Source organism: Hyla sarda, unplaced genomic scaffold, assembly GCF_029499605.1.
Source record: "Hyla sarda isolate aHylSar1 unplaced genomic scaffold, aHylSar1.hap1 scaffold_1695, whole genome shotgun sequence".
Classification (NCBI taxonomy): domain Eukaryota; kingdom Metazoa; phylum Chordata; class Amphibia; order Anura; family Hylidae; genus Hyla; species Hyla sarda.
Genome location: NW_026608336.1, coordinates 47501 through 74383, shown reverse-complemented (window position 1 = coordinate 74383; position 26883 = coordinate 47501). Strand labels below are relative to the sequence as shown.

At 46.6% G+C, this 26883-nt stretch overlaps 11 non-coding genes and 2 pseudogenes across 11 annotated transcripts; all 13 read left to right on the top strand.

Moving 5' to 3' along the window:
* The first annotated feature begins 460 nt into the window (after positions 1 to 460).
* LOC130311935 (U2 spliceosomal RNA) lies at positions 461 to 651 on the top strand. Its single transcript, XR_008860196.1, has one exon. It is a non-coding gene; the product is annotated as a U2 spliceosomal RNA (small nuclear RNA).
* A 2100-nt stretch (positions 652 to 2751) lies between these two features.
* LOC130311934 (U2 spliceosomal RNA) lies at positions 2752 to 2942 on the top strand. Its single transcript, XR_008860195.1, has one exon. It is a non-coding gene; the product is annotated as a U2 spliceosomal RNA (small nuclear RNA).
* A 2088-nt stretch (positions 2943 to 5030) lies between these two features.
* Positions 5031 to 5221, top strand: LOC130311933 (U2 spliceosomal RNA). The gene has a single exon (XR_008860192.1). It is a non-coding gene; the product is annotated as a U2 spliceosomal RNA (small nuclear RNA).
* A 2089-nt stretch (positions 5222 to 7310) lies between these two features.
* LOC130311937 (U2 spliceosomal RNA) lies at positions 7311 to 7501 on the top strand. The gene has a single exon (XR_008860198.1). It is a non-coding gene; the product is annotated as a U2 spliceosomal RNA (small nuclear RNA).
* A 2085-nt stretch (positions 7502 to 9586) lies between these two features.
* On the top strand, positions 9587 to 9746 carry LOC130311943 (U2 spliceosomal RNA; annotated as a pseudogene).
* Positions 9747 to 10440: 694 nt separating this feature from the next.
* Positions 10441 to 10621, top strand: LOC130311940 (U2 spliceosomal RNA; annotated as a pseudogene).
* A 2087-nt stretch (positions 10622 to 12708) lies between these two features.
* Positions 12709 to 12899, top strand: LOC130311932 (U2 spliceosomal RNA). The gene has a single exon (XR_008860191.1). It is a non-coding gene; the product is annotated as a U2 spliceosomal RNA (small nuclear RNA).
* Positions 12900 to 14983: 2084 nt separating this feature from the next.
* LOC130311931 (U2 spliceosomal RNA) lies at positions 14984 to 15174 on the top strand. The gene has a single exon (XR_008860190.1). It is a non-coding gene; the product is annotated as a U2 spliceosomal RNA (small nuclear RNA).
* A 2091-nt stretch (positions 15175 to 17265) lies between these two features.
* LOC130311913 (U2 spliceosomal RNA) lies at positions 17266 to 17456 on the top strand. Its single transcript, XR_008860172.1, has one exon. It is a non-coding gene; the product is annotated as a U2 spliceosomal RNA (small nuclear RNA).
* A 2094-nt stretch (positions 17457 to 19550) lies between these two features.
* On the top strand, positions 19551 to 19741 carry LOC130311930 (U2 spliceosomal RNA). Its single transcript, XR_008860189.1, has one exon. It is a non-coding gene; the product is annotated as a U2 spliceosomal RNA (small nuclear RNA).
* Positions 19742 to 21833: 2092 nt separating this feature from the next.
* Positions 21834 to 22024, top strand: LOC130311929 (U2 spliceosomal RNA). Its single transcript, XR_008860188.1, has one exon. It is a non-coding gene; the product is annotated as a U2 spliceosomal RNA (small nuclear RNA).
* Positions 22025 to 24120: 2096 nt separating this feature from the next.
* LOC130311928 (U2 spliceosomal RNA) lies at positions 24121 to 24311 on the top strand. Its single transcript, XR_008860186.1, has one exon. It is a non-coding gene; the product is annotated as a U2 spliceosomal RNA (small nuclear RNA).
* Positions 24312 to 26368: 2057 nt separating this feature from the next.
* LOC130311927 (U2 spliceosomal RNA) lies at positions 26369 to 26559 on the top strand. The gene has a single exon (XR_008860185.1). It is a non-coding gene; the product is annotated as a U2 spliceosomal RNA (small nuclear RNA).
* Positions 26560 to 26883: the final 324 nt, after the last annotated feature.

The window sequence follows — 26883 nt, the reverse complement described above, 5'->3', positions numbered from 1 at the left end:
CCGCCATAGGTTGTCAAATAACCCGGATTTAACCCACACAGGTAAGTCCAATGGGGTGCAGGCATGTCCTCTATGCTTACAGCTTCCCGTGGGTGTTGGTTTGATACCGTTTGGGGACAGCCAAGGAGGCATCTGCAGGCAACAAAGGTAGGTGTGTGCTTGTGTGTGTGTTTCCTATGCAGATCCTAAGCCCAGTGTCACATGCAAGTAGGAGGAGTAAGAAGGGTTCCTGGCAAATCCGGGTTATGGATTGCATTTAAAAAGGCCCCGTGGGAGTGCAATGGGCCCCTGTCTTGCTGCTTAGCAATAATGGTATGGGTTTAGGTTCTGCTGTGTGTACTGGTGGTTGACTGCCCCCCAGCCCAGAGTGTGCATGGAAAATTGTCTGGCAGCCTCCCTGACAGCAAGCAGTGATAGTGCCCATGAAGGGGACCTTGTTGGGCCCGCCCCTTTCACGGTTATCGCTTCTCGGCCTTTTGGCTAAGATCAAGTGTAGTATCTGTTCTTATCAGTTTAATATCTGATACGTCCCCTATCTGGGGACCATATATTAAATGGATTTTTGAGAACGGGGGCCGATTTCGAAGCTTGCTTCCGTCGCCCTATGCATTGACCCGATATGGCAGTATCTTCGGGTACAGTGCACCACCCCCTTACAGGGTTTAAAAAGAAAGATTCCTACTTTCATTGCTACCTGCTTGCTGGCTAGCCAGCTAGCCAGCCCTGTGGGCCTTGCTGCTGCTGCTGCAGCCAAAAAACAAAAGGTGGTGCTGCTGCTGCTTCTGCTGCTTCTGCTTCTGCTTGTGTCTGGCCCCTGTTGGAGCGTCCAGGCACAGGACTTCTGCTGCTGCTGACTAAATGGCCTCCTTAATTGGATCATTTGAGTAGCCAGCACACCTGTGCAGGTAGGGCATGACATGATAGGCAGCTGCCTTGATAGCGGGTGGGTGCTGAATGTTCCTAATTGACAAAATAAGATTAATGCTTATGAAGAAATATAAAATCTCATCCCTTCCCCAATATCGCGCCACACCCCTACCCTTAATTCCCTGGTTGAACGTGATGGACATATGTCTTTTTTCGACCGTACTAACTATGTAACTATGTAACATAACATGGGGGGGGGGGGGGGGTCTCCTGGCTGTTCACACAGGTGTGTCATTGCTGTACATTGACCATGCATTGCTTCTGTGGTATTGCAAAGGCAAAGACAAATGCTTCCAGCCATCCATTGCACTAATGGATTGGTCATCAGCTGGCTGTCTATGTCCCGCATCAATATAGACCAAAGTACAGAGGGTTAGGCTATGCTATTGTGCACCTACCTGATGCATCAGAAGGTGCGAGGCCCTTGCTAAATTCTGTGCACAGACTTTGAGATCTATGCTTTAGACTGTATCTAAACCTGCTCCAACATGGACTGACATTCTGGCCTACTTTCAGCCGATGCGACTTGTCTGTCGCTGAACAGTCGCTTTTTATGTATTCAGCACCTATGTATAATGTTGTAAAAATGCTCTAGAAGCTAAAGTCGCAGAAATGTCACACATATTTGGCCTGCAACTTTCTGTGCGACAAATTCAGACAGGAAAAATCAGTATAAATCCTTAGAAAATTATCCCCCAGTGTCTCCATCTGCTGGCGGTATTGAATAAGCATTGCTGCACTGATGGGGTATGCATTAGACGAAAAAAAAGAAGAAAAAGAAGAATAATACGCCCAGAAAAGAGGCGAAAAGGAGAAAAACTTAAAAAAACGTGAAAAAAAAGTAAGAGGAAGAGAAGGGAAAAAAAGGTGGAAATGGGTTTAAAAGTGATTTCGGCGGAGAAATATATATATATATATATATATATATATATATATATATATATATATATATGCGCACACACACACATAGATATAAACGTATTCTCCGTTGAGATATTGCAGCCGCTGCTGTGTCCAGGCCCAGGAGCCTTAGCACTGTGCTGTGATGTCACTCAATACCACTGACATCACTAGGTGTAAACAACATCTCTCCTTTGCTGTGTATGTGACTATGGAGCTGTTTGGTGATGTCGTCTATTACGGCCTTCATAGAAGCAACAGGAGATTGTTGCATCCATCTTGAACCCTCAGAACTACAGTGCTATGATGTCACTCACTTCCACAGGCCTTGCAGAGTGTAAACAACAACAACCCAGCTTTGTTGTGTATGTAACCAAAGGGATTTGTGATGTCACCTAGAACCTTCACAGCAGCGACAGCTTTATGAGGAGCATCAGCACTGCTCTGCCTGAGCAGAACCATCACCGCCATAGGTTGTCAAATAACCCGGATTTAACCCACACAGGTAAGTCCAATGGGGTGCAGGCATGTCCTCTATGCTTACAGCTTCCCGTGGGTGTTGGTTTGATACCGTTTGGGGACAGCCAAGGAGGCATCTGCAGGCAACAAAGGTAGGTGTGTGCTTGTGTGTGTGTTTCCTATGCAGATCCTAAGCCCAGTGTCACATGCAAGTAGGAGGAGTAAGAAGGGTTCCTGGCAAATCCGGGTTATGGATTGCATTTAAAAAGGCCCCGTGGGAGTGCAATGGGCCCCTGTCTTGCTGCTTAGCAATAATGGTATGGGTTTAGGTTCTGCTGTGTGTACTGGTGGTTGACTGCCCCCCAGCCCAGAGTGTGCATGGAAAATTGTCTGGCAGCCTCCCTGACAGCAAGCAGTGATAGTGCCCATGAAGGGGACCTTGTTGGGCCCGCCCCTTTCACGGTTATCGCTTCTCGGCCTTTTGGCTAAGATCAAGTGTAGTATCTGTTCTTATCAGTTTAATATCTGATACGTCCCCTATCTGGGGACCATATATTAAATGGATTTTTGAGAACGGGGGCCGATTTCGAAGCTTGCTTCCGTCGCCCTATGCATTGACCCGATATGGCAGTATCTTCGGGTACAGTGCACCACCCCCTTACAGGGTTAAAAAGAAAGATTCCTACTTTCATTGCTACCTGCTTGCTGGCTAGCCAGCTAGCCAGCCCTGTGGGCCTTGCTGCTGCTGCAGCCAAAAAACAAAAGGTGGTGCTTCTGCTGCTTCTGCTTCTGCTTGTGTCTGGCCCCTGTTGGAGCGTCCAGGCACAGGACTTCTGCTGCTGCTGACTAAATGGCCTCCTTAATTGGATCATTTGAGTAGCCAGCACACCTGTGCAGGTAGGGCATGACATGATAGGCAGCTGCCTTGATAGCGGGTGGGTGCTGAATGTTCCTAATTGACAAAATAAGATTAATGCTTATGAAGAAATATAAAATCTCATCCCTTCCCCAATATCGCGCCACACCCCTACCCCTTAATTCCCTGGTTGAACGTGATGGACATATGTCTTTTTTCGACCGTACTAACTATGTAACTATGTAACATAACATGGGGGGGGGGGGGGGGGGGGTCTCCTGGCTGTTCACACAGGTGTGTCATTGCTGTACATTGACCATGCATTGCTTCTGTGGTATTGCAAAGGCAAAGACAAATGCTTCCAGCCATCCATTGCACTAATGGATTGGTCATCAGCTGGCTGTCTATGTCCCGCATCAATATAGACCAAAGTACAGAGGGTTAGGCTATGCTATTGTGCACCTACCTGATGCATCAGAAGGTGCGAGGCCCTTGCTAAATTCTGTGCACAGACTTTGAGATCTATGCTTTAGATTGTATCTAAACCTGCTCCAACATGGACTGACATTCTGGCCTACTTTCAGCCGATGCGACTTGTCTGTCGCTGAACAGTCGCTTTTTATGTATTCAGCACCTATGTATAATGTTGTAAAAATGCTCTAGAAGCTAAAGTCGCAGAAATGTCACACATATTTGGCCTGCAACTTTCTGTGCGACAAATTCAGACAGGAAAAATCAGTATAAATCCTTAGAAAATTATCCCCCAGTGTCTCCATCTGCTGGCGGTATTGAATAAGCATTGCTGCACTGATGGGGTATGCATTAGACGAAAAAAAAGAAGAAAAAGAAGAATAATACGCCCAGAAAAGAGGCGAAAAGGAGAAAAACGTAAAAAAACGTGAAAAAAAAGTAAGAGGAAGAGAAGGGAAAAAAAGGTGGAAATGGGTTTAAAAGTGATTTCGGCGGAGAAATATATATATATATATATATATATATATATATATATATATATATATGCGCACACACACACATAGATATAAACGTATTCTCCGTTGAGATATTGCAGCCGCTGCTGTGTCCAGGCCCAGGAGCCTTAGCACTGTGCTGTGATGTCACTCAATACCACTGACATCACTAGGTGTAAACAACATCTCTCCTTTGCTGTGTATGTGACTATGGAGCTGTTTGGTGATGTCGTCTATTACGGCCTTCATAGAAGCAACAGGAGATTGTTGCATCCATCTTGAACCCTCAGAACTACAGTGCTATGATGTCACTCACTTCCACAGGCCTTGCAGAGTGTAAACAACAACAACCCAGCTTTGTTGTGTATGTAACCAAAGGGATTTGTGATGTCACCTAGAACCTTCACAGCAGCGACAGCTTTATGAGGAGCATCAGCACTGCTCTGCCTGAGCAGAACCATCACCGCCATAGGTTGTCAAATAACCCGGATTTAACCCACACAGGTAAGTCCAATGGGGTGCAGGCATGTCCTCTATGCTTACAGCTTCCCGTGGGTGTTGGTTTGATACCGTTTGGGGACAGCCAAGGAGGCATCTGCAGGCAACAAAGGTAGGTGTGTGCTTGTGTGTGTGTTTCCTATGCAGATCCTAAGCCCAGTGTCACATGCAAGTAGGAGGAGTAAGAAGGGTTCCTGGCAAATCCGGGTTATGGATTGCATTTAAAAAGGCCCCGTGGGAGTGCAATGGGCCCCTGTCTTGCTGCTTAGCAATAATGGTATGGGTTTAGGTTCTGCTGTGTGTACTGGTGGTTGACTGCCCCCCAGCCCAGAGTGTGCATGGAAAATTGTCTGGCAGCCTCCCTGACAGCAAGCAGTGATAGTGCCCATGAAGGGGACCTTGTTGGGCCCGCCCCTTTCACGGTTATCGCTTCTCGGCCTTTTGGCTAAGATCAAGTGTAGTATCTGTTCTTATCAGTTTAATATCTGATACGTCCCCTATCTGGGGACCATATATTAAATGGATTTTTGAGAACGGGGGCCGATTTCGAAGCTTGCTTCCGTCGCCCTATGCATTGACCCGATATGGCAGTATCTTCGGGTACAGTGCACCACCCCCTTACAGGGTTAAAAAGAAAGATTCCTACTTTCATTGCTACCTGCTTGCTGGCTAGCCAGCTAGCCAGCCCTGTGGGCCTTGCTGCTGCTGCAGCCAAAAAACAAAAGGTGGTGCTGCTGCTGCTTCTGCTGCTTCTGCTTGTGTCTGGCCCCTGTTGGAGCGTCCAGGCACAGGACTTCTGCTGCTGCTGACTAAATGGCCTCCTTAATTGGATCATTTGAGTAGCCAGCACACCTGTGCAGGTAGGGCATGACATGATAGGCAGCTGCCTTGATAGCGGGTGGGTGCTGAATGTTCCTAATTGACAAAATAAGATTAATGCTTATGAAGAAATATAAAATCTCATCCCTTCCCCAATATCGCGCCACACCCCTACCCCTTAATTCCCTGGTTGAACGTGATGGACATATGTCTTTTTTCGACCGTACTAACTATGTAACTATGTAACATAACATGGGGGGGGGGGGGGGGTCTCCTGGCTGTTCACACAGGTGTGTCATTGCTGTACATTGACCATGCATTGCTTCTGTGGTATTGCAAAGGCAAAGACAAATGCTTCCAGCCATCCATTGCACTAATGGATTGGTCATCAGCTGGCTGTCTATGTCCCGCATCAATATAGACCAAAGTACAGAGGGTTAGGCTATGCTATTGTGCACCTACCTGATGCATCAGAAGGTGCGAGGCCCTTGCTAAATTCTGTGCACAGACTTTGAGATCTATGCTTTAGACTGTATCTAAACCTGCTCCAACATGGACTGACATTCTGGCCTACTTTCAGCCGATGCGACTTGTCTGTCGCTGAACAGTCGCTTTTTATGTATTCAGCACCTATGTATAATGTTGTAAAAATGCTCTAGAAGCTAAAGTCGCAGAAATGTCACACATATTTGGCCTGCAACTTTCTGTGCGACAAATTCAGACAGGAAAAATCAGTATAAATCCTTAGAAAATTATCCCCCAGTGTCTCCATCTGCTGGCGGTATTGAATAAGCATTGCTGCACTGATGGAGTATGCATTAGACGAAAAAAAAGAAGAAAAAGAAGAATAATACGCCCAAAAAAGAGGCGAAAAGGAGAAAAACGTAAAAAAATGTGAAAAAAAAGTAAGAGGAAGAGAAGGGAAAAAAAGGTGGAAATGGGTTTAAAAGTGATTTCGGCGGAGAAATATATATATATATATATATATATATATATATATATATATATATATATGCGCACACACACACATAGATATAAACGTATTCTCCGTTGAGATATTGCAGCCGCTGCTGTGTCCAGGCCCAGGAGCCTTAGCACTGTGCTGTGATGTCACTCAATACCACTGACATCACTAGGTGTAAACAACATCTCTCCTTTGCTGTGTATGTGACTATGGAGCTGTTTGGTGATGTCGTCTATTACGGCCTTCATAGAAGCAACAGGAGATTGTTGCATCCATCTTGAACCCTCAGAACTACAGTGCTATGATGTCACTCACTTCCACAGGCCTTGCAGAGTGTAAACAACAACAACCCAGCTTTGTTGTGTATGTAACCAAAGGGATTTGTGATGTCACCTAGAACCTTCACAGCAGCGACAGCTTTATGAGGAGCATCAGCACTGCTCTGCCTGAGCAGAACCATCACCGCCATAGGTTGTCAAATAACCCGGATTTAACCCACACAGGTAAGTCCAATGGGGTGCAGGCATGTCCTCTATGCTTACAGCTTCCCGTGGGTGTTGGTTTGATACCGTTTGGGGACAGCCAAGGAGGCATCTGCAGGCAACAAAGGTAGGTGTGTGCTTGTGTGTGTGTTTCCTATGCAGATCCTAAGCCCAGTGTCACATGCAAGTAGGAGGAGTAAGAAGGGTTCCTGGCAAATCCGGGTTATGGATTGCATTTAAAAAGGCCCCGTGGGAGTGCAATGGGCCCCTGTCTTGCTGCTTAGCAATAATGGTATGGGTTTAGGTTCTGCTGTGTGTACTGGTGGTTGACTGCCCCCCAGCCCAGAGTGTGCATGGAAAATTGTCTGGCAGCCTCCCTGACAGCAAGCAGTGATAGTGCCCATGAAGGGGACCTTGTTGGGCCCGCCCCTTTCACGGTTATCGCTTCTCGGCCTTTTGGCTAAGATCAAGTGTAGTATCTGTTCTTATCAGTTTAATATCTGATACGTCCCCTATCTGGGGACCATATATTAAATGGATTTTTGAGAACGGGGGCCGATTTCGAAGCTTGCTTCCGTCGCCCTATACATTGACCCGATATGGCAGTATCTTCGGGTACAGTGCACCACCCCCTTACAGGGTTAAAAAGAAAGATTCCTACTTTCATTGCTACCTGCTTGCTGGCTAGCCAGCTAGCCAGCCCTGTGGGCCTTGCTGCTGCTGCAGCCAAAAAACAAAAGGTGGTGCTGCTGCTGCTTCTGCTGCTTCTGCTTGTGTCTGGCCCCTGTTGGAGCGTCCAGGCACAGGACTTCTGCTGCTGCTGACTAAATGGCCTCCTTAATTGGATCATTTGAGTAGCCAGCACACCTGTGCAGGTAGGGCATGACATGATAGGCAGCTGCCTTGATAGCGGGTGGGTGCTGAATGTTCCTAATTGACAAAATAAGATTAATGCTTATGAAGAAATATAAAATCTCATCCCTTCCCCAATATCGCGCCACACCCCTACCCCTTAATTCCCTGGTTGAACGTGATGGACATATGTCTTTTTTCGACCGTACTAACTATGTAACTATGTAACATAACATGGGGGGGGGGGGGTCTCCTGGCTGTTCACACAGGTGTGTCATTGCTGTACATTGACCATGCATTGCTTCTGTGGTATTGCAAAGGCAAAGACAAATGCTTCCAGCCATCCATTGCACTAATGGATTGGTCATCAGCTGGCTGTCTATGTCCCGCATCAATATAGACCAAAGTACAGAGGGTTAGGCTATGCTATTGTGCACCTACCTGATGCATCAGAAGGTGCGAGGCCCTTGCTAAATTCTGTGCACAGACTTTGAGATCTATGCTTTAGACTGTATCTAAACCTGCTCCAACATGGACTGACATTCTGGCCTACTTTCAGCCGATGCGACTTGTCTGTCGCTGAACAGTCGCTTTTTATGTATTCAGCACCTATGTATAATGTTGTAAAAATGCTCTAGAAGCTAAAGTCGCAGAAATGTCACACATATTTGGCCTGCAACTTTCTGTGCGACAAATTCAGACAGGAAAAATCAGTATAAATCCTTAGAAAATTATCCCCCAGTGTCTCCATCTGCTGGCGGTATTGAATAAGCATTGCTGCACTGATGGGGTATGCATTAGACGAAAAAAAAGAAGAAAAAGAAGAATAATACGCCCAGAAAAGAGGCGAAAAGGAGAAAAACGTAAAAAAACGTGAAAAAAAAGTAAGAGGAAGAGAAGGGAAAAAAAGGTGGAAATGGGTTTAAAAGTGATTTCGGCGGAGAATATATATATATATATATATATATATATATATATATATATATATATATGCGCACACACACACATAGATATAAACGTATTCTCCGTTGAGATATTGCAGCCGCTGCTGTGTCCAGGCCCAGGAGCCTTAGCACTGTGCTGTGATGTCACTCAATACCACTGACATCACTAGGTGTAAACAACATCTCTCCTTTGCTGTGTATGTGACTATGGAGCTGTTTGGTGATGTCGTCTATTACGGCCTTCATAGAAGCAACAGGAGATTGTTGCATCCATCTTGAACCCTCAGAACTACAGTGCTATGATGTCACTCACTTCCACAGGCCTTGCAGAGTGTAAACAACAACAACCCAGCTTTGTTGTGTATGTAACCAAAGGGATTTGTGATGTCACCTAGAACCTTCACAGCAGCGACAGCTTTATGAGGAGCATCAGCACTGCTCTGCCTGAGCAGAACCATCACCGCCATAGGTTGTCAAATAACCCGGATTTAACCCACACAGGTAAGTCCAATGGGGTGCAGGCATGTCCTCTATGCTTACAGCTTCCCGTGGGTGTTGGTTTGATACCGTTTGGGGACAGCCAAGGAGGCATCTGCAGGCAACAAAGGTAGGTGTGTGCTTGTGTGTGTGTTTCCTATGCAGATCCTAAGCCCAGTGTCACATGCAAGTAGGAGGAGTAAGAAGGGTTCCTGGCAAATCCGGGTTATGGATTGCATTTAAAAAGGCCCCGTGGGAGTGCAATGGGCCCCTGTCTTGCTGCTTAGCAATAATGGTATGGGTTTAGGTTCTGCTGTGTGTACTGGTGGTTGACTGCCCCCCAGCCCAGAGTGTGCATGGAAAATTGTCTGGCAGCCTCCCTGACAGCAAGCAGTGATAGTGCCCATGAAGGGGACCTTGTTGGGCCCGCCCCTTTCACGGTTATCGCTTCTCGGCCTTTTGGCTAAGATCAAGTGTAGTATCTGTTCTTATCAGTTTTCATGCTGGTGGGGATGGGTGCTGCATGGAGGATGCAGGTGTACCAGGGCTTTCCGGGGCTGGTTCTGAGGAATCAGCTCGACGGCTGCCCCGATGTGACCTGTTCCCTCCGGGTCTCGCCATGAGGCTGAGAGGGTCTAGAGCCGAGGTACTTTTGTGCCTCGGGGAGTGGTGACCCCGAGGTGCCGAAACTCACTGGGAGGATAGACTCACTGAGTTGAAGCACGGGCACCATAATCTCTTCACCTTGTGGCACTCACCTCTTGATTCCCGGCCTTCTGGCTAGGATCAGAGAAATTTTTATAGATCCGGCCGGATGTCCGGGCAGTATATCTGCACACATTCACTTATTTATTTCTTTTTTGTCTCACTGTGTCACTTTTTGCGTGTTGTGTGTTCACAGGATTGGTCAGGATGCGGTAGCCCTTCTGGGTGTCCCTCCTGGCGGTCTAGGGGAGGTGTGTGTGGCCATTAGGTTCCGCACCTCCCTGCAAACACCCCGGGTACTCCTGCTTTGGCAGGGTACCTACCGTAATCGGCTCTGCGGGCAGATACCTTGGCTAACGCCAAGGGGGATGCCGGGAGCATTTGTGGTCCCCTAGTAGCTTCGGCGAAAAGGGACATCGAACCTGGAACCTCGCAGGTACCTTTTGGTCCGGAGGCGAAGGGTAAGGTTTGTTGGGGGGCCTCTCTCCTATCGGAGAAGGGCTTGCGATAGACCGCATCCTTTGTGCACGTTTTTTTTAGTGTAACACGTTTGCACTTTTTCTTGCACTTTGGGTGAATCGAAAGCACGTTCCTCGGCTTTAGATAAAAAAAAATAAAAATCTGTTCTTATCAGTTTAATATCTGATACGTCCCCTATCTGGGGACCATATATTAAATGGATTTTTGAGAACGGGGGCCGATTTCGAAGCTTGCTTCCGTCGCCCTATGCATTGACCCGATATGGCAGTATCTTCGGGTACAGTGCACCACCCCCTTACAGGGTTAAAAAGAAAGATTCCTACTTTCATTGCTACCTGCTTGCTGGCTAGCCAGCTAGCCAGCCCTGTGGGCCTTGCTGCTGCTGCAGCCAAAAAACAAAAGGTGGTGCTGCTGCTGCTTCTGCTGCTTCTGCTTCTGCTTGTGTCTGGCCCCTGTTGGAGCGTCCAGGCACAGGACTTCTGCTGCTGCTGACTAAATGGCCTCCTTAATTGGATCATTTGAGTAGCCAGCACACCTGTGCAGGTAGGGCATGACATGATAGGCAGCTGCCTTGATAGCGGGTGGGTGCTGAATGTTCCTAATTGACAAAATAAGATTAATGCTTATGAAGAAATATAAAATCTCATCCCTTCCCCAATATCGCGCCACACCCCTACCCCTTAATTCCCTGGTTGAACGTGATGGACATATGTCTTTTTTCGACCGTACTAACTATGTAACTATGTAACATAACATGGGGGGGGGGGGTCTCCTGGCTGTTCACACAGGTGTGTCATTGCTGTACATTGACCATGCATTGCTTCTGTGGTATTGCAAAGGCAAAGACAAATGCTTCCAGCCATCCATTGCACTAATGGATTGGTCATCAGCTGGCTGTCTATGTCCCGCATCAATATAGACCAAAGTACAGAGGGTTAGGCTATGCTATTGTGCACCTACCTGATGCATCAGAAGGTGCGAGGCCCTTGCTAAATTCTGTGCACAGACTTTGAGATCTATACTTTAGACTGTATCTAAACCTGCTCCAACATGGACTGACATTCTGGCCTACTTTCAGCCGATGCGACTTGTCTGTCGCTGAACAGTCGCTTTTTATGTATTCAGCACCTATGTATAATGTTGTAAAAATGCTCTAGAAGCTAAAGTCGCAGAAATGTCACACATATTTGGCCTGCAACTTTCTGTGCGACAAATTCAGACAGGAAAAATCAGTATAAATCCTTAGAAAATTATCCCCCAGTGTCTCCATCTGCTGGCGGTATTGAATAAGCATTGCTGCACTGATGGGGTATGCATTAGACGAAAAAAAAGAAGAAAAAGAAGAATAATACGCCCAGAAAAGAGGCGAAAAGGAGAAAAACGTAAAAAAACGTGAAAAAAAAGTAAGAGGAAGAGAAGGGAAAAAAAGGTGGAAATGGGTTTAAAAGTGATTTCGGCGGAGAAATATATATATATATATATATATATATATATATATATATATATATGCGCACACACACACATAGATATAAACGTATTCTCCGTTGAGATATTGCAGCCGCTGCTGTGTCCAGGCCCAGGAGCCTTAGCACTGTGCTGTGATGTCACTCAATACCACTGACATCACTAGGTGTAAACAACATCTCTCCTTTGCTGTGTATGTGACTATGGAGCTGTTTGGTGATGTCGTCTATTACGGCCTTCATAGAAGCAACAGGAGATTGTTGCATCCATCTTGAACCCTCAGAACTACAGTGCTATGATGTCACTCACTTCCACAGGCCTTGCAGAGTGTAAACAACAACAACCCAGCTTTGTTGTGTATGTAACCAAAGGGATTTGTGATGTCACCTAGAACCTTCACAGCAGCGACAGCTTTATGAGGAGCATCAGCACTGCTCTGCCTGAGCAGAACCATCACCGCCATAGGTTGTCAAATAACCCGGATTTAACCCACACAGGTAAGTCCAATGGGGTGCAGGCATGTCCTCTATGCTTACAGCTTCCCGTGGGTGTTGGTTTGATACCGTTTGGGGACAGCCAAGGAGGCATCTGCAGGCAACAAAGGTAGGTGTGTGCTTGTGTGTGTGTTTCCTATGCAGATCCTAAGCCCAGTGTCACATGCAAGTAGGAGGAGTAAGAAGGGTTCCTGGCAAATCCGGGTTATGGATTGCATTTAAAAAGGCCCCGTGGGAGTGCAATGGGCCCCTGTCTTGCTGCTTAGCAATAATGGTATGGGTTTAGGTTCTGCTGTGTGTACTGGTGGTTGACTGCCCCCCAGCCCAGAGTGTGCATGGAAAATTGTCTGGCAGCCTCCCTGACAGCAAGCAGTGATAGTGCCCATGAAGGGGACCTTGTTGGGCCCGCCCCTTTCACGGTTATCGCTTCTCGGCCTTTTGGCTAAGATCAAGTGTAGTATCTGTTCTTATCAGTTTAATATCTGATACGTCCCCTATCTGGGGACCATATATTAAATGGATTTTTGAGAACGGGGGCCGATTTCGAAGCTTGCTTCCGTCGCCCTATGCATTGACCCGATATGGCAGTATCTTCGGGTACAGTGCACCACCCCCTTACAGGGTTAAAAAGAAAGATTCCTACTTTCATTGCTACCTGCTTGCTGGCTAGCCAGCTAGCCAGCCCTGTGGGCCTTGCTGCTGCTGCAGCCAAAAAACAAAAGGTGGTGCTGCTGCTGCTTCTGCTGCTTCTGCTTCTGCTTGTGTCTGGCCCCTGTTGGAGCGTCCAGGCACAGGACTTCTGCTGCTGCTGACTAAATGGCCTCCTTAATTGGATCATTTGAGTAGCCAGCACACCTGTGCAGGTAGGGCATGACATGATAGGCAGCTGCCTTGATAGCGGGTGGGTGCTGAATGTTCCTAATTGACAAAATAAGATTAATGCTTATGAAGAAATATAAAATCTCATCCCTTCCCCAATATCGCGCCACACCCCTACCCCTTAATTCCCTGGTTGAACGTGATGGACATATGTCTTTTTTCGACCGTACTAACTATGTAACTATGTAACATAACATGGGGGGGGGGGGGGGGGTCTCCTGGCTGTTCACACAGGTGTGTCATTGCTGTACATTGACCATGCATTGCTTCTGTGGTATTGCAAAGGCAAAGACAAATGCTTCCAGCCATCCATTGCACTAATGGATTGGTCATCAGCTGGCTGTCTATGTCCCGCATCAATATAGACCAAAGTACAGAGGGTTAGGCTATGCTATTGTGCACCTACCTGATGCATCAGAAGGTGCGAGGCCCTTGCTAAATTCTGTGCACAGACTTTGAGATCTATACTTTAGACTGTATCTAAACCTGCTCCAACATGGACTGACATTCTGGCCTACTTTCAGCCGATGCGACTTGTCTGTCGCTGAACAGTCGCTTTTTATGTATTCAGCACCTATGTATAATGTTGTAAAAATGCTCTAGAAGCTAAAGTCGCAGAAATGTCACACATATTTGGCCTGCAACTTTCTGTGCGACAAATTCAGACAGGAAAAATCAGTATAAATCCTTAGAAAATTATCCCCCAGTGTCTCCATCTGCTGGCGGTATTGAATAAGCATTGCTGCACTGATGGGGTATGCATTAGACGAAAAAAAAGAAGAAAAAGAAGAATAATACGCCCAGAAAAGAGGCGAAAAGGAGAAAAACGTAAAAAAACGTGAAAAAAAAGTAAGAGGAAGAGAAGGGAAAAAAAGGTGGAAATGGGTTTAAAAGTGATTTCGGCGGAGAAATATATATATATATATATATATATATATATATATATGCGCACACACACACATAGATATAAACGTATTCTCCGTTGAGATATTGCAGCCGCTGCTGTGTCCAGGCCCAGGAGCCTTAGCACTGTGCTGTGATGTCACTCAATACCACTGACATCACTAGGTGTAAACAACATCTCTCCTTTGCTGTGTATGTGACTATGGAGCTGTTTGGTGATGTCGTCTATTACGGCCTTCATAGAAGCAACAGGAGATTGTTGCATCCATCTTGAACCCTCAGAACTACAGTGCTATGATGTCACTCACTTCCACAGGCCTTGCAGAGTGTAAACAACAACAACCCAGCTTTGTTGTGTATGTAACCAAAGGGATTTGTGATGTCACCTAGAACCTTCACAGCAGCGACAGCTTTATGAGGAGCATCAGCACTGCTCTGCCTGAGCAGAACCATCACCGCCATAGGTTGTCAAATAACCCGGATTTAACCCACACAGGTAAGTCCAATGGGGTGCAGGCATGTCCTCTATGCTTACAGCTTCCCGTGGGTGTTGGTTTGATACCGTTTGGGGACAGCCAAGGAGGCATCTGCAGGCAACAAAGGTAGGTGTGTGCTTGTGTGTGTGTTTCCTATGCAGATCCTAAGCCCAGTGTCACATGCAAGTAGGAGGAGTAAGAAGGGTTCCTGGCAAATCCGGGTTATGGATTGCATTTAAAAAGGCCCCGTGGGAGTGCAATGGGCCCCTGTCTTGCTGCTTAGCAATAATGGTATGGGTTTAGGTTCTGCTGTGTGTACTGGTGGTTGACTGCCCCCCAGCCCAGAGTGTGCATGGAAAATTGTCTGGCAGCCTCCCTGACAGCAAGCAGTGATAGTGCCCATGAAGGGGACCTTGTTGGGCCCGCCCCTTTCACGGTTATCGCTTCTCGGCCTTTTGGCTAAGATCAAGTGTAGTATCTGTTCTTATCAGTTTAATATCTGATACGTCCCCTATCTGGGGACCATATATTAAATGGATTTTTGAGAACGGGGGCCGATTTCGAAGCTTGCTTCCGTCGCCCTATGCATTGACCCGATATGGCAGTATCTTCGGGTACAGTGCACCACCCCCTTACAGGGTTAAAAAGAAAGATTCCTACTTTCATTGCTACCTGCTTGCTGGCTAGCCAGCTAGCCAGCCCTGTGGGCCTTGCTGCTGCTGCAGCCAAAAAACAAAAGGTGGTGCTGCTGCTGCTTCTGCTGCTTCTGCTTCTGCTTGTGTCTGGCCCCTGTTGGAGCGTCCAGGCACAGGACTTCTGCTGCTGCTGACTAAATGGCCTCCTTAATTGGATCATTTGAGTAGCCAGCACACCTGTGCAGGTAGGGCATGACATGATAGGCAGCTGCCTTGATAGCGGGTGGGTGCTGAATGTTCCTAATTGACAAAATAAGATTAATGCTTATGAAGAAATATAAAATCTCATCCCTTCCCCAATATCGCGCCACACCCCTACCCCTTAATTCCCTGGTTGAACGTGATGGACATATGTCTTTTTTCGACCGTACTAACTATGTAACTATGTAACATAACATGGGGGGGGGGGGGGGGGGTCTCCTGGTTGTTCACACAGGTGTGTCATTGCTGTACATTGACCATGCATTGCTTCTGTGGTATTGCAAAGGCAAAGACAAATGCTTCCAGCCATCCATTGCACTAATGGATTGGTCATCAGCTGGCTGTCTATGTCCCGCATCAATATAGACCAAAGTACAGAGGGTTAGGCTATGCTATTGTGCACCTACCTGATGCATCAGAAGGTGCGAGGCCCTTGCTAAATTCTGTGCACAGACTTTGAGATCTATGCTTTAGACTGTATCTAAACCTGCTCCAACATGGACTGACATTCTGGCCTACTTTCAGCCGATGCGACTTGTCTGTCGCTGAACAGTCGCTTTTTATGTATTCAGCACCTATGTATAATGTTGTAAAAATGCTCTAGAAGCTAAAGTCGCAGAAATGTCACACATATTTGGCCTGCAACTTTCTGTGCGACAAATTCAGACAGGAAAAATCAGTATAAATCCTTAGAAAATTATCCCCCAGTGTCTCCATCTGCTGGCGGTATTGAATAAGCATTGCTGCACTGATGGGGTATGCATTAGACGAAAAAAAAGAAGAAAAAGAAGAATAATACGCCCAGAAAAGAGGCGAAAAGGAGAAAAACGTAAAAAAACGTGAAAAAAAAGTAAGAGGAAGAGAAGGGAAAAAAAGGTGGAAATGGGTTTAAAAGTGATTTCGGCGGAGAAATATATATATATATATATATATATATATATATATATATATATATGCGCACACACACACATAGATATAAACGTATTCTCCGTTGAGATATTGCAGCCGCTGCTGTGTCCAGGCCCAGGAGCCTTAGCACTGTGCTGTGATGTCACTCAATACCACTGACATCACTAGGTGTACAACATCTCTCCTTTGCTGTGTATGTGACTATGAGCTGTTTGGTGATGTCGTCTATTACGGCCTTCATAGAAGCAACAGGAGATTGTTGCATCCATCTTGAACCCTCAGAACTACAGTGCTATGATGTCACTCACTTCCACAGGCCTTGCAGAGTGTAAACAACAACAACCCAGCTTTGTTGTGTATGTAACCAAAGGGATTTGTGATGTCACCTAGAACCTTCACAGCAGCGACAGCTTTATGAGGAGCATTCAGCACTGCTCTGCCTGAGCAGAACCATCACCGCCATAGGTTGTCAAATAACCCGGATTTAACCCACACAGGTAAGTCCAATGGGGTGCAGGCATGTCCTCTATGCTTACAGCTTCCCGTGGGTGTTGGTTTGATACCGTTTGGGGACAGCCAAGGAGGCATCTGCAGGCAACAAAGGTAGGTGTGTGCTTGTGTGTGTGTTTCCTATGCAGATCCTAAGCCCAGTGTCACATGCAAGTAGGAGGAGTAAGAAGGGTTCCTGGCAAATCCGGGTTATGGATTGCATTTAAAAAGGCCCCGTGGGAGTGCAATGGGCCCCTGTCTTGCTGCTTAGCAATAATGGTATGGGTTTAGGTTCTGCTGTGTGTACTGGTGGTTGACTGCCCCCCAGCCCAGAGTGTGCATGGAAAATTGTCTGGCAGCCTCCCTGACAGCAAGCAGTGATAGTGCCCATGAAGGGGACCTTGTTGGGCCCGCCCCTTTCACGGTTATCGCTTCTCGGCCTTTTGGCTAAGATCAAGTGTAGTATCTGTTCTTATCAGTTTAATATCTGATATGTCCCCTATCTGGGGACCATATATTAAATGGATTTTTGAGAACGGGGGCCGATTTCGAAGCTTGCTTCCGTCGCCCTATGCATTGACCCGATATGGCAGTATCTTCGGGTACAGTGCACCACCCCCTTACAGGGTTAAAAAGAAAGATTCCTACTTTCATTGCTACCTGCTTGCTGGCTAGCCAGCTAGCCAGCCCTGTGGGCCTTGCTGCTGCTGCAGCCAAAAACAAAAGGTGGTGCTGCTGCTGCTTCTGCTGCTTCTGCTTCTGCTTGTGTCTGGCCCCTGTTGGAGCGTCCAGGCACAGGACTTCTGCTGCTGCTGACTAAATGGCCTCCTTAATTGGATCATTTGAGTAGCCAGCACACCTGTGCAGGTAGGGCATGACATGATAGGCAGCTGCCTTGATAGCGGGTGGGTGCTGAATGTTCCTAATTGACAAAATAAGATTAATGCTTATGAAGAAATATAAAATCTCATCCCTTCCCCAATATCGCGCCACACCCCTACCCCTTAATTCCCTGGTTGAACGTGATGGACATATGTCTTTTTTCGACCGTACTAACTATGTAACTATGTAACATAACATGGGGGGGGGGGGGGGGGGTCTCCTGGCTGTTCACACAGGTGTGTCATTGCTGTACATTGACCATGCATTGCTTCTGTGGTATTGCAAAGGCAAAGACAAATGCTTCCAGCCATCCATTGCACTAATGGATTGGTCATCAGCTGGCTGTCTATGTCCCGCATCAATATAGACCAAAGTACAGAGGGTTAGGCTATGCTATTGTGCACCTACCTGATGCATCAGAAGGTGCGAGGCCCTTGCTAAATTCTGTGCACAGACTTTGAGATCTATGCTTTAGACTGTATCTAAACCTGCTCCAACATGGACTGACATTCTGGCCTACTTTCAGCCGATGCGACTTGTCTGTCGCTGAACAGTCGCTTTTTATGTATTCAGCACCTATGTATAATGTTGTAAAAATGCTCTAGAAGCTAAAGTCGCAGAAATGTCACACATATTTGGCCTGCAACTTTCTGTGCGACAAATTCAGACAGGAAAAATCAGTATAAATCCTTAGAAAATTATCCCCCAGTGTCTCCATCTGCTGGCGGTATTGAATAAGCATTGCTGCACTGATGGGGTATGCATTAGACGAAAAAAAAGAAGAAAAAGAAGAATAATACGCCCAGAAAAGAGGCGAAAAGGAGAAAAACGTAAAAAAACGTGAAAAAAAAGTAAGAGGAAGAGAAGGGAAAAAAAGGTGGAAATGGGTTTAAAAGTGATTTCGGCGGAGAAATATATATATATATATATATATATATATATATATATATATATATATGCGCACACACACACATAGATATAAACGTATTCTCCGTTGAGATATTGCAGCCGCTGCTGTGTCCAGGCCCAGGAGCCTTAGCACTGTGCTGTGATGTCACTCAATACCACTGACATCACTAGGTGTAAACAACATCTCTCCTTTGCTGTGTATGTGACTATGGAGCTGTTTGGTGATGTCGTCTATTACGGCCTTCATAGAAGCAACAGGAGATTGTTGCATCCATCTTGAACCCTCAGAACTACAGTGCTATGATGTCACTCACTTCCACAGGCCTTGCAGAGTGTAAACAACAACAACCCAGCTTTGTTGTGTATGTAACCAAAGGGATTTGTGATGTCACCTAGAACCTTCACAGCAGCGACAGCTTTATGAGGAGCATCAGCACTGCTCTGCCTGAGCAGAACCATCACCGCCATAGGTTGTCAAATAACCCGGATTTAACCCACACAGGTAAGTCCAATGGGGTGCAGGCATGTCCTCTATGCTTACAGCTTCCCGTGGGTGTTGGTTTGATACCGTTTGGGGACAGCCAAGGAGGCATCTGCAGGCAACAAAGGTAGGTGTGTGCTTGTGTGTGTGTTTCCTATGCAGATCCTAAGCCCAGTGTCACATGCAAGTAGGAGGAGTAAGAAGGGTTCCTGGCAAATCCGGGTTATGGATTGCATTTAAAAAGGCCCCGTGGGAGTGCAATGGGCCCCTGTCTTGCTGCTTAGCAATAATGGTATGGGTTTAGGTTCTGCTGTGTGTACTGGTGGTTGACTGCCCCCCAGCCCAGAGTGTGCATGGAAAATTGTCTGGCAGCCTCCCTGACAGCAAGCAGTGATAGTGCCCATGAAGGGGACCTTGTTGGGCCCGCCCCTTTCACGGTTATCGCTTCTCGGCCTTTTGGCTAAGATCAAGTGTAGTATCTGTTCTTATCAGTTTAATATCTGATACGTCCCCTATCTGGGGACCATATATTAAATGGATTTTTGAGAACGGGGGCCGATTTCGAAGCTTGCTTCCGTCGCCCTATGCATTGACCCGATATGGCAGTATCTTCGGGTACAGTGCACCACCCCCTTACAGGGTTAAAAAGAAAGATTCCTACTTTCATTGCTACCTGCTTGCTGGCTAGCCAGCTAGCCAGCCCTGTGGGCCTTGCTGCTGCTGCAGCCAAAAAACAAAAGGTGGTGCTGCTGCTGCTTCTGCTGCTTCTGCTTCTGCTTGTGTCTGGCCCCTGTTGGAGCGTCCAGGCACAGGACTTCTGCTGCTGCTGACTAAATGGCCTCCTTAATTGGATCATTTGAGTAGCCAGCACACCTGTGCAGGTAGGGCATGACATGATAGGCAGCTGCCTTGATAGCGGGTGGGTGCTGAATGTTCCTAATTGACAAAATAAGATTAATGCTTATGAAGAAATATAAAATCTCATCCCTTCCCCAATATCGCGCCACACCCCTACCCCTTAATTCCCTGGTTGAACGTGATGGACATATGTCTTTTTTCGACCGTACTAACTATGTAACTATGTAACATAACATGGGGGGGGGGGGGGGGGTCTCCTGGTTGTTCACACAGGTGTGTCATTGCTGTACATTGACCATGCATTGCTTCTGTGGTATTGCAAAGGCAAAGACAAATGCTTCCAGCCATCCATTGCACTAATGGATTGGTCATCAGCTGGCTGTCTATGTCCCGCATCAATATAGACCAAAGTACAGAGGGTTAGGCTATGCTATTGTGCACCTACCTGATGCATCAGAAGGTGCGAGGCCCTTGCTAAATTCTGTGCACAGACTTTGAGATCTATGCTTTAGACTGTATCTAAACCTGCTCCAACATGGACTGACATTCTGGCCTACTTTCAGCCGATGCGACTTGTCTGTCGCTGAACAGTCGCTTTTTATGTATTCAGCACCTATGTATAATGTTGTAAAAATGCTCTAGAAGCTAAAGTCGCAGAAATGTCACACATATTTGGCCTGCAACTTTCTGTGCGACAAATTCAGACAGGAAAAATCAGTATAAATCCTTAGAAAATTATCCCCCAGTGTCTCCATCTGCTGGCGGTATTGAATAAGCATTGCTGCACTGATGGGGTATGCATTAGATGAAAAAAAAGAAGAAAAAGAAGAATAATACGCCCAGAAAAGAGGCGAAAAGGAGAAAAACGTAAAAAAACGTGAAAAAAAAGTAAGAGGAAGAGAAGGGAAAAAAAGGTGGAAATGGGTTTAAAAGTGATTTCGGCGGAGAAATATATATATATATATATATATATATATATATATATATATATATGCGCACACACACACATAGATATAAACGTATTCTCCGTTGAGATATTGCAGCCGCTGCTGTGTCCAGGCCCAGGAGCCTTAGCACTGTGCTGTGATGTCACTCAATACCACTGACATCACTAGGTGTAAACAACATCTCTCCTTTGCTGTGTATGTGACTATGGAGCTGTTTGGTGATGTCGTCTATTACGGCCTTCATAGAAGCAACAGGAGATTGTTGCATCCATCTTGAACCCTCAGAACTACAGTGCTATGATGTCACTCACTTCCACAGGCCTTGCAGAGTGTAAACAACAACAACCCAGCTTTGTTGTGTATGTAACCAAAGGGATTTGTGATGTCACCTAGAACCTTCACAGCAGCGACAGCTTTATGAGGAGCATCAGCACTGCTCTGCCTGAGCAGAACCATCACCGCCATAGGTTGTCAAATAACCCGGATTTAACCCACACAGGTAAGTCCAATGGGGTGCAGGCATGTCCTCTATGCTTACAGCTTCCCGTGGGTGTTGGTTTGATACCGTTTGGGGACAGCCAAGGAGGCATCTGCAGGCAACAAAGGTAGGTGTGTGCTTGTGTGTGTGTTTCCTATGCAGATCCTAAGCCCAGTGTCACATGCAAGTAGGAGGAGTAAGAAGGGTTCCTGGCAAATCCGGGTTATGGATTGCATTTAAAAAGGCCCCGTGGGAGTGCAATGGGCCCCTGTCTTGCTGCTTAGCAATAATGGTATGGGTTTAGGTTCTGCTGTGTGTACTGGTGGTTGACTGCCCCCCAGCCCAGAGTGTGCATGGAAAATTGTCTGGCAGCCTCCCTGACAGCAAGCAGTGATAGTGCCCATGAAGGGGACCTTGTTGGGCCCGCCCCTTTCACGGTTATCGCTTCTCGGCCTTTTGGCTAAGATCAAGTGTAGTATCTGTTCTTATCAGTTTAATATCTGATACGTCCCCTATCTGGGGACCATATATTAAATGGATTTTTGAGAACGGGGGCCGATTTCGAAGCTTGCTTCCGTCGCCCTATGCATTGACCCGATATGGCAGTATCTTCGGGTACAGTGCACCACCCCCTTACAGGGTTAAAAAGAAAGATTCCTACTTTCATTGCTACCTGCTTGCTGGCTAGCCAGCTAGCCAGCCCTGTGGGCCTTGCTGCTGCTGCAGCCAAAAAACAAAAGGTGGTGCTGCTGCTGCTTCTGCTGCTTCTGCTTCTGCTTGTGTCTGGCCCCTGTTGGAGCGTCCAGGCACAGGACTTCTGCTGCTGCTGACTAAATGGCCTCCTTAATTGGATCATTTGAGTAGCCAGCACACCTGTGCAGGTAGGGCATGACATGATAGGCAGCTGCCTTGATAGCGGGTGGGTGCTGAATGTTCCTAATTGACAAAATAAGATTAATGCTTATGAAGAAATATAAAATCTCATCCCTTCCCCAATATCGCGCCACACCCCTACCCCTTAATTCCCTGGTTGAACGTGATGGACATATGTCTTTTTTCGACCGTACTAACTATGTAACTATGTAACATAACATGGGGGGGGGGGGGGGGGGGTCTCCTGGCTGTTCACACAGGTGTGTCATTGCTGTACATTGACCATGCATTGCTTCTGTGGTATTGCAAAGGCAAAGACAAATGCTTCCAGCCATCCATTGCACTAATGGATTGGTCATCAGCTGGCTGTCTATGTCCCGCATCAATATAGACCAAAGTACAGAGGGTTAGGCTATGCTATTGTGCACCTACCTGATGCATCAGAAGGTGCGAGGCCCTTGCTAAATTCTGTGCACAGACTTTGAGATCTATGCTTTAGACTGTATCTAAACCTGCTCCAACATGGACTGACATTCTGGCCTACTTTCAGCCGATGCGACTTGTCTGTCGCTGAACAGTCGCTTTTTATGTATTCAGCACCTATGTATAATGTTGTAAAAATGCTCTAGAAGCTAAAGTCGCAGAAATGTCACACATATTTGGCCTGCAACTTTCTGTGCGACAAATTCAGACAGGAAAAATCAGTATAAATCCTTAGAAAATTATCCCCCAGTGTCTCCATCTGCTGGCGGTATTGAATAAGCATTGCTGCACTGATGGGGTATGCATTAGACGAAAAAAAAGAAGAAAAAGAAGAATAATACGCCCAGAAAAGAGGCGAAAAGGAGAAAAACGTAAAAAAACGTGAAAAAAAAGTAAGAGGAAGAGAAGGGAAAAAAAGGTGTAAATGGGTTTAAAAGTGATTTCGGCGGAGAAATATATATATATATATATATATATATATATATATATATATATATATGCGCACACACACACATAGATATAAACGTATTCTCCGTTGAGATATTGCAGCCGCTGCTGTGTCCAGGCCCAGGAGCCTTAGCACTGTGCTGTGATGTCACTCAATACCACTGACATCACTAGGTGTAAACAACATCTCTCCTTTGCTGTGTATGTGACTATGGAGCTGTTTGGTGATGTCGTCTATTACGGCCTTCATAGAAGCAACAGGAGATTGTTGCATCCATCTTGAACCCTCAGAACTACAGTGCTATGATGTCACTCACTTCCACAGGCCTTGCAGAGTGTAAACAACAACAACCCAGCTTTGTTGTGTATGTAACCAAAGGGATTTGTGATGTCACCTAGAACCTTCACAGCAGCGACAGCTTTATGAGGAGCATCAGCACTGCTCTGCCTGAGCAGAACCATCACCGCCATAGGTTGTCAAATAACCCGGATTTAACCCACACAGGTAAGTCCAATGGGGTGCAGGCATGTCCTCTATGCTTACAGCTTCCCGTGGGTGTTGGTTTGATACCGTTTGGGGACAGCCAAGGAGGCATCTGCAGGCAACAAAGGTAGGTGTGTGCTTGTGTGTGTGTTTCCTATGCAGATCCTAAGCCCAGTGTCACATGCAAGTAGGAGGAGTAAGAAGGGTTCCTGGCAAATCCGGGTTATGGATTGCATTTAAAAAGGCCCCGTGGGAGTGCAATGGGCCCCTGTCTTGCTGCTTAGCAATAATGGTATGGGTTTAGGTTCTGCTGTGTGTACTGGTGGTTGACTGCCCCCCAGCCCAGAGTGTGCATGGAAAATTGTCTGGCAGCCTCCCTGACAGCAAGCAGTGATAGTGCCCATGAAGGGGACCTTGTTGGGCCCGCCCCTTTCACGGTTATCGCTTCTCGGCCTTTTGGCTAAGATCAAGTGTAGTATCTGTTCTTATCAGTTTAATATCTGATACGTCCCCTATCTGGGGACCATATATTAAATGGATTTTTGAGAACGGGGGCCGATTTCGAAGCTTGCTTCCGTCGCCCTATGCATTGACCCGATATGGCAGTATCTTCGGGTACAGTGCACCACCCCCTTACAGGGTTAAAAAGAAAGATTCCTACTTTCATTGCTACCTGCTTGCTGGCTAGCCAGCTAGCCAGCCCTGTGGGCCTTGCTGCTGCTGCTGCTTCTGCTGCTTCTGCTTCTGCTTGTGTCTGGCCCCTGTTGGAGCGTCCAGGCACAGGACTTCTGCTGCTGCTGACTAAATGGCCTCCTTAATTGGATCATTTGAGTAGCCAGCACACCTGTGCAGGTAGGGCATGACATGATAGGCAGCTGCCTTGATAGCGGGTGGGTGCTGAATGTTCCTAATTGACAAAATAAGATTAATGCTTATGAAGAAATATAAAATCTCATCCCTTCCCCAATATCGCGCCACACCCCTACCCCTTAATTCCCTGGTTGAACGTGATGGACATATGTCTTTTTTCGACCGTACTAACTATGTAACTATGTAACATAACATGGGGGGGGGGGTCTCCTGGCTGTTCACACAGGTGTGTCATTGCTGTACATTGACCATGCATTGCTTCTGTGGTATTGCAAAGGCAAAGACAAATGCTTCCAGCCATCCATTGCACTAATGGATTGGTCATCAGCTGGCTGTCTATGTCCCGCATCAATATAGACCAAAGTACAGAGGGTTAGGCTATGCTATTGTGCACCTACCTGATGCATCAGAAGGTGCGAGGCCCTTGCTAAATTCTGTGCACAGACTTTGAGATCTATGCTTTAGACTGTATCTAAACCTGCTCCAACATGGACTGACATTCTGGCCTACTTTCAGCCGATGCGACTTGTCTGTCGCTGAACAGTCGCTTTTTATGTATTCAGCACCTATGTATAATGTTGTAAAAATGCTCTAGAAGCTAAAGTCGCAGAAATGTCACACATATTTGGCCTGCAACTTTCTGTGCGACAAATTCAGACAGGAAAAATCAGTATAAATCCTTAGAAAATTATCCCCCAGTGTCTCCATCTGCTGGCGGTATTGAATAAGCATTGCTGCACTGATGGGGTATGCATTAGACGAAAAAAAAGAAGAAAAAGAAGAATAATACGCCCAGAAAAGAGGCGAAAAGGAGAAAAACGTAAAAAAACGTGAAAAAAAAGTAAGAGGAAGAGAAGGGAAAAAAAGGTGGAAATGGGTTTAAAAGTGATTTCGGCGGAGAAATATATATATATATATATATATATATATATATATATATATATATGCGCACACACACACATAGATATAAACGTATTCTCCGTTGAGATATTGCAGCCGCTGCTGTGTCCAGGCCCAGGAGCCTTAGCACTGTGCTGTGATGTCACTCAATACCACTGACATCACTAGGTGTAAACAACATCTCTCCTTTGCTGTGTATGTGACTATGGAGCTGTTTGGTGATGTCGTCTATTACGGCCTTCATAGAAGCAACAGGAGATTGTTGCATCCATCTTGAACCCTCAGAACTACAGTGCTATGATGTCACTCACTTCCACAGGCCTTGCAGAGTGTAAACAACAACAACCCAGCTTTGTTGTGTATGTAACCAAAGGGATTTGTGATGTCACCTAGAACCTTCACAGCAGCGACAGCTTTATGAGGAGCATCAGCACTGCTCTGCCTGAGCAGAACCATCACCGCCATAGGTTGTCAAATAACCCGGATTTAACCCACACAGGTAAGTCCAATGGGGTGCAGGCATGTCCTCTATGCTTACAGCTTCCCGTGGGTGTTGGTTTGATACCGTTTGGGGACAGCCAAGGAGGCATCTGCAGGCAACAAAGGTAGGTGTGTGCTTGTGTGTGTGTTTCCTATGCAGATCCTAAGCCCAGTGTCACATGCAAGTAGGAGGAGTAAGAAGGGTTCCTGGCAAATCCGGGTTATGGATTGCATTTAAAAAGGCCCCGTGGGAGTGCAATGGGCCCCTGTCTTGCTGCTTAGCAATAATGGTATGGGTTTAGGTTCTGCTGTGTGTACTGGTGGTTGACTGCCCCCCAGCCCAGAGTGTGCATGGAAAATTGTCTGGCAGCCTCCCTGACAGCAAGCAGTGATAGTGCCCATGAAGGGGACCTTGTTGGGCCCGCCCCTTTCACGGTTATCGCTTCTCGGCCTTTTGGCTAAGATCAAGTGTAGTATCTGTTCTTATCAGTTTAATATCTGATACGTCCCCTATCTGGGGACCATATATTAAATGGATTTTTGAGAACGGGGGCCGATTTCGAAGCTTGCTTCCGTCGCCCTATGCATTGACCCGATATGGCAGTATCTTCGGGTACAGTGCACCACCCCCTTACAGGGTTAAAAAGAAAGATTCCTACTTTCATTGCTACCTGCTTGCTGGCTAGCCAGCTAGCCAGCCCTGTGGGCCTTGCTGCTGCTGCAGCCAAAAAACAAAAGGTGGTGCTGCTGCTGCTTCTGCTGCTTCTGCTTCTGCTTGTGTCTGGCCCCTGTTGGAGCGTCCAGGCACAGGACTTCTGCTGCTGCTGACTAAATGGCCTCCTTAATTGGATCATTTGAGTAGCCAGCACACCTGTGCAGGTAGGGCATGACATGATAGGCAGCTGCCTTGATAGCGGGTGGGTGCTGAATGTTCCTAATTGACAAAATAAGAT